The sequence below is a fragment of the Durio zibethinus genome, chromosome 8 (genome assembly GCF_047325235.1).
Source record: "Durio zibethinus cultivar Kanyao isolate XHJ-2024 chromosome 8, ASM4732523v1, whole genome shotgun sequence".
NCBI lineage: Eukaryota > Viridiplantae > Streptophyta > Magnoliopsida > Malvales > Malvaceae > Durio > Durio zibethinus.
Genome location: NC_143169.1, coordinates 6,665,001 through 6,672,500, shown reverse-complemented (window position 1 = coordinate 6,672,500; position 7,500 = coordinate 6,665,001). Strand labels below are relative to the sequence as shown.

Here is a 7,500-nt window from a genome sequence, read left to right as displayed (position 1 = left end):
TAACAAATGCATCCCTTCCAGAAGTCGGGGTTTGTTGCACGTATTAGCTCTAGAATTACTATAGTTATCCGAGTAGTAGATACCATCAAACAAACTATAACTGATTTAATGAGCCATTCGTAGTTTCACAGTCTGAATTAGTTATTACTTACACATGCATGGCTTAATCTTTGAGACAAGCATATGACTACTAGCAGGATCAACCAGGTAGCATTCCTTCAAGATGTTGGCACCGCGTAGGCCTTGATGCACCAATCGAGCGACGGAGAGAGCTCGACATGGAGCATAAGCATTATGCGTGTCAAGCATGGAAAATGCATAGCATCGGATGAACGGGGGCCAAGAGCCCGCGCCCGCTAAATGTTCTACATTCGAGAGCATGATCGAATACAAGTGCACTAATACGGCCATGGAGGATTGGGTGGCACACTTGGGACACCGACCATGATTGACGTCTGACCCATGGCCTCTCGAGACATGAGACGGATGAGGGATGGTGAGACATCCGGTTTCCATCGATTCAGGTATGCAACACAGGATCCCGATCGTGCCTCCTGGGTACAACGACCGCATGGGTAGAGATTGAAGAGGATGACGGGTCGACAGTTCGATGCATAGAGCATGGAGCCTGCCCACATGCACAACCGTAGCACCACTCATATGCCCATTACGTACAAGTGGTAGCATCCAAACGTGTCGGTCCATAACCCATCTGATTGATTACTCGACGAGCGAGCAAGGGCCAGCATGTGTCGATGGTGGTCAATGCGACTGCCTACACCAAGGGCCAGCGTGTGCCGATGGTGGTCGAGGCAACCGCCCACACCAGCTCGAGGTATGTGCCCACACCGAGGCCCGACATGTGTCGATGGTGTTTGAGGCAATCGCCCGCACCAAAGCTCGGCATATGCCAATGGTGTTCGACGCAACCACCCGTACTAGGGGCCATCTTCTGTCGATGGTGGTCGAGGCAAGAGCCCGCATCGAGGGTCGGCTTGTGCCGATGGTGGTCGAGGCAACCGCCCGCACTAAGGGCCATCTTCTATCAATGGTGGTCGAGGTAACCGCCCTCACCAAGGCCTAGCACTTACCGACGGTGTTCGAGGCAACCGCCCACACCAAGGGCCAGCTTGTGCCGATAGTGCTCGAGGCAACCGCCCGCACCAAGGGCCATCTTCTGTCAATGGTGGTCGAGGCAACCGCCCGCACCAAGACCCAGCATGTGTTGATGGTGTTCGAGGCAACCGCCCACACCAGGGCCCAACATGTGCCGATGATGTTCGATACAACCGCCCACACTAAGGGCCATTTTCTGTCGATGGTGGTCGAGGCAAGAGCCCGCACCAAGGGTCGGCTTGTGCTGATGGTGCTCGAGGTAATCGCTCACACCAAGGGCCATCTTCTGCTAATAGTGGTCAAGGCAACCACCCGCGCCAAGGCCCAGCACGTGCCGATGGTGTTCGAGGCAACCACCCGCACAAAGGGCCAGCATGTGTCGATGGTGTTCGACGTAACTGCCCGTACCAGGGGCTATCTTATATCGATGGTGGTCGAGGCAAGAGCCTACACCAAGGGCCAACTTGTGCTGATGGTGGTCGAGGCAACCGCCCAAACCAAGGCCTAGCACGTGCCGATGGTGGTCGAGGCAACCACCAACACCAAGGCCCAGCATGTGTCGATGGTGTTCGATGTAACCGCCCACACTAGGGGCCATCTTATGCCGATGGTGGTCGAGGCAACCGCCCACACCAAGGGTTGGCTTGTGCCGATGGTGGTGGAGGCAACCGCCTGCACCAGGGGTCATCTTCTGTCGATTATGGTCGAAGCAAGAGCTCGCACCAAGGGTTGACTTGTGTTAATGGTGCTCGAGGTAACCGCCCACACCAGGGGCCATCTTTTGCCAATGGTGGTCGAGGCAACCACCCGCACCAGGGGCCATCTTGTGTCGATGGTGGTCGAGGTAACCACCAGCACCAAGGGTCGGCTAATACCGATGATGCTCGAGGTAACCGCCCGTACCAAGGCCCAGTATATACCGATGGTGTAAGACGCAACTGCCCGCACCAAGGGCCATCTTGTGTCGATGGTGCTCGAGGCAATCATCCACACCAAGGCCTGGCACGTGTCGATGGTGTTCGAGGCAACCGCCCTCACCAGGGGCCATCTTCTACCGATGGTGGTTGAGGCAACCGTCCGCACAAGACCCTGCATGTGTCGATGGTGTTAGACACAACCGCCTGCACCAAGGGCCAAGTTGTGCCGATGGTGGTTGAGGCAACCGCCCGCACCAAAGGCTGGCTGGTGTCAATGGTGCTCGGGGTAACGGCCCACACCAAAGCCCGACATGTGTCGATGGTATTCGAGGTAACCGCCCGCACCAAGGGTCGGCATGTGCCGATGGTGGTCGAGGCAACCACCCTCACCTGGGGCCATCTTCTGTCGATTATGGTAGAGGCAAGAGCCCGCACCAAGGGCAGGCTTATGTCGATGGTGTTTGAGGCAACCGCCCGTACCAAGGGCCTGCTGGTGTCGATGGTGCTCAGGGCAACGGCCCGTACCAAGGCCCAACACGTGCTGATAATGTTCGAGGTAACCGCCTGTACCAAGGCTCGGCATGTGCCAATGGTGGTCGAGGCAACCATTCGCACCACGACCCAGCATGTGCCGATGGTGTTCGATGCAACTGCCCACCCCAGGGGCCATCTTATGTCGATAGTGTTTAAGGCAACCGCTCACACCAAGGGCATCCTAGTGTTGATGGTGCTCGAGGCAACTGCCCGCACCAAGGCCCGACACGTGCCGATGCTGTTCAAGGCAACCACCCGCACCAGGGCCATCTTTTATTGATGGTGGTTGAGGTAACCGCCCGCACCAAGGCCTTGCATGTGTCGATGGTGATAGACACAATCGCTCGTACCAGGGGCCATCTTGTGTCAATGGCGGTCGAGGCAACTGCTCGCACCAAAGGTCAGCTAATATCGATGGTGCTCGGGGTAACAGCTCGCACCAAGGCCCGGCACGTGTTGATGATGTTTGAGGCAACCGTTCGCACCAAGGCTCGGCATGTGCCGATGGTGGTCGAGGTAACCGCCCACACCCGGGGCCATCTTCTACAGATTATGGTTGAGGCTAGAGCCCACACCAAGGGTTGGCTTGTGTTGATTGTGTTCGAGGCAACCGCCCGCACCAAGGCTCTACTGGTGTCGATGGTGCTCGGGGTAACGGCCTGTACCAAGGCCCGGCACGTGTTAATAGTGTTCGAGGCAACTGACTGCACCAAGGCTCGGCATGTGTTGATGGTGGTCGAGGCAACCACCCGCACCATGGCCCTGCATGTGCCAATAGTGTTCGATGCAACCGCCCACCCCAGGGGCCATCTTGTGCCGATGGTGGTCAAGGCAACCGCCAGCACCAAGGGCCGACTTGCGTCGATGGTGGTCGAGGCAACCGCCCACCAAGGGCCGGCATATGCCGATGGTGCTCAAGGCAACCACCTGTACCAGGGCCCAGCTTGTGCTGATGGCGGTCGAGGTAAGTGCCTGTACCAAAGGGTAGCCTGTGCCGATGATGGTCGATGCATGTGCGATCACCATGCACCATCTTGTGCCATCACCATGTGCCATCATGTGCCATTGATGGTCGAGGCCTTGGCCGAAGCTCAATTTTGATCCACGGTGCACATGGTAGGCTAGGGCATGTGCTGGTGTCGTATTTTTTTTGCTCAGGCCACCATCGGAGGAGCATCACCGGAGAACCTGATCGGTGGCATCAGGGGTTCCGATGATTGGGGGTGGCCAGGGGGTGTGCGCACATGATGTGCGATGGGTGCTGGTACTTGGCCCATATATTGGCCCCCTATCCCTCATCAAACCTCAAGAACTCACACCCCCTTAAAGAGCATTTGAGATTTTATAGGTTTGCTGTCAGTAGCCATTCAAGTGTCTAAAATGAGAACACTTTTTTCAAATGGTCACAAAATCTTCTCCACTTCCAGTTTTTAGCTGTAATTTTTTGTGCATGCCAACAAAAATACAAGGATCACGTCTACAAAATTTGGGGCCAAAATGCCTTCTAAAAAAATTTTAAAAAATCTCGAACCGTAAAAAGTTTCAAAAATCATGAAAAATAAAAAATGAGTCGTCTTACACGAAACTTCACATGAAGGCTTAGGGGACCATTGTATGAATTTACAAGCCATAAAAATGGCATCGGCATGGTAGAAATATGAAGATGTGCCTAAACCCACCTACCACCCGTTCGATCCACGGCTTGCGCATCCCGTCTCTCTGGCTGGCGTAGTGCCCTCCCACTCGTTTTGTAGGTTGACTTAAGCATACAGAGTTCATTCCTAAGCATACGCAGTTCGGGGCAATCGCCCGCACTAGGGGCCAGCATATGTCGATGGTGTTCGACATAACCACTCGGACTAAGGGCCATCTTCTGCCGATGGTGGTCGAGGCAAGAGCCCGCACTAAGGGCCGGCTTATGCCAATGGTGGTCAAGGCAACCACCCGCACCAAGGGCCATCTTTTGTTGATGGTGGTCGAGGGAACTGCCCGTACCATGGCCTAGGACATGCCGATGGTGTTCGAGGCAATCGCCTGCACCGGGGCTAGTATGTGCCGATGGTGTTCGACGTAACCGCCAGCACCAGGAGCCATCTTCTGTAGATGATGGTCGAGGCAAGAGCCTGCACCAAGGGTCAACTTGTGTCGATGGTGCTCAAGGCAACCGACCGTACCAAGGCCTAGCACGTGTCGATGATGTTCGAGGCAGCCACTCGTACCAAGGCCTAGCATATGCCGATGGTGGTCGAGACAACCACCAGTACTAAGGCCCAGCATGTACCGATGGTGTTCGATGCAACCGCCCACATCGGGGGCCATCTTGTGTCGATGGTGGTCAAGACAACCGCCCGCACCGAGGGTCAGCTAATGGCGATGGTGGTCAAGGCAATCGCCTGCACCAGGGGCCATCTTCTGCCAATTGTGGTCGAGACAAGAGCCCGTAGCAAGGGCCGACTTGTGTTGATGGTGCTCGAGGCAACCACCCGCACTAGGGGCCATCTTCTACCGATGGTGATCAAGGCAACCGCCCGCACCAAGGCCTAGCAAGTGCCGATGGTGTTCGAGGCAACCGCTCGTACCGAGGGCCAACATATGCTGATGGTGTTTAAGGCAATCGCCCGTACCAGTGGCCATTTTCTACCGATGGTGGTCGAGGCAGTTGGTTGAGGCAATCGCCCACACTAGGGGCCATCTTCTACCGATGGTGGTCGAGGCAACCGCCCACACCAAGGCCCAGCAAGTGCCGATGGTGTTCGAGGCAATCGCTCGTACCAGAGGCCAGCATGTGTCGATGGTGTTTGACGCAACGGCCCGCACCAGTGGCCAATTTCTATCGATGATGGTCGAGGCAAGAGCCCGTAGCAAGGGCCGACTTATGGCGATGGTGCTCGAGCCAACCGTCCGTACCAAGGCCTACCACATGCCGATGGTGTTCGAGGCAACCCCCGGCACCAAGGCCTAGCATATGTTGACGGTGGTCGAGGCAACCGCCAGCACCAAGGCCCAGCATGTGCTGATGGTGTTAGACGTAACCGCTTGCACCAGGGGCCATCTTGTGCTGATGGTGGTCGAGGTAACCATCCGTACCAAAGGTCAGCTTATGCCGATGGTGGTGGAGGCAACCGCTCGCACCAGGGGCTATTTTTTGTTGATTATGGTCGAGGCAAGAGCCCGCACCAAGGGCTGACTTGTGTCGATGGTGGTCGAGGCAACCGCCTACACCAAAGGCCGGCATGTGCCAATGGTGATCGAGGCAACCACCCACACCAGGTCCCAGCTTGTGTCGATGGTGGTCGAGGCAAGTGCCCATACCAAAGGGCAGCCTGTACTGATGATGGTCGATGCATGTGCCATCACCATGCACCTTCATGTGCCATTGATGGTCGAGGCCTTGGCCAAAGTTCAATTTCGAGCCACGGTGCACATGTTGGGCTCGGGCATGTATTGGTGCCTCATTTTTTTTACCTGGGGCACCATCGTCGGAGCATTGTCGGAGCATCGTCGAAGCATCGTCAGAGAACCTGACCTGCGGCATTGGGGTTTCCGATGATTGGGGGGGTCAGGGGGGTGTGCGCACATGATGTGCAATGGCTGCTGGTACTTGGCCCTTATATTGGCCCCCTATCCCTCATCAAACCTCGAGAACTCACACCCCCTTAAAAAGCATTTAAGATTTTATAGGTTTGCTGCCAGTAGCCATTAAAGTGTCTAAAATGGGGACACTTTTTTCAAATGGTCACAAAAGCTTCTCCACTTCAAGTTTTTAACTGAAATATTTTATGCATGCCAACAAAAATACAAGGATCACGTGTACAAAATTTAGGGCCAAAACTCCTTCTAAAAAAATTTTAAAAAATCCCGAACCATAAAAAGTTTCAAAAATCATGAAAAATAAAAAATGAGTCGTCTTGCCACGAAACTTCACACGAAGGCTTAGGGGACCATTGTATGAATTTACAAGCCATAAAAATGGCATTAGCATGGCATAAATATGAAGATGTGCCTAAACCCACCTACCACCTGATCGATCCACGGCTTTCGCATCCTGTCTCTCTGGCCGGTGTAGTGTCCGCCCACTCATTTCGTAGGCTGACTTAGGCATACGAAGTTCATTCCCAGTCTAAGATCGGATCGGACCGAGGGTTGCAGCAGGACCCGTAGCAGGATCGACAGCATACAGACGGGGGTCGAGTCGATCCTCGACTTACGCATTCTGCGTCTCTGGCTGGTTGGGTGCCTGTACTATCATTTCATGGGTTGACTTAGGCATACGGAGCTCATTCCCAATCTAAGGATACGGACCGAACTGAGGGTTGCGACAGCAGGACCAGCAGCAGGATCGACAGCACACAGGGGGGATTGGGTCGATCTCTGGCTTGCGCATTCTGCCGCTCTGACTGACTGAGCACCCACACGATCGTTTCATGGGTTGGCTTAGGCATACAGAGTTCATTCCATGTCTAAGCCCCAATCGGATCGGGGGTTGTGGCAGTAGGATCGGCTGCGAGATTGACAGCACGCGGAGGGGGACTGGGTCGATCCCCAACTTGTGCATTATGCCTTTCTGGTCGGCTCAATGCCCGTACGCTCATTTTGTGGGTTGACTTAGGCATACAGAGTTCATTTCTAGTCTAAGCATATGGAGTTCATTCCCAGTCTAAGATTAGACTGGTAGTAGGATCGGCAACAGCACGCAAAGGGGGACCGGGCTGATCCCCGACTTGCATATCCACCCTCTTCGATCGACTGAGTGCTCGCACGCTCATTTCGTGGTTTGAGTTAGGCATACGAAGTTCATTCCCGATCTAAGCCCCAACAGGATAGAGAGACCTGCAGCAGGATCGACAGCACGTAGAGGGGGATCGGGCCGATCCTCGACTTGCGCAGTCTGGCTCTCCGGTCGGCTGAGCACCCGCACGCTCGTTTCATGGGT

At 54.9% G+C, this 7,500-nt stretch overlaps 1 pseudogene; it reads right to left on the bottom strand.

Annotated features, from left to right (window-relative positions):
• LOC149517388 (18S ribosomal RNA) overlaps positions 1-210 on the bottom strand; it is a 1,759-nt pseudogene extending 1,549 nt beyond the window's left edge.
• Between the last annotated feature and the right edge of the window lie 7,290 nt (positions 211-7,500).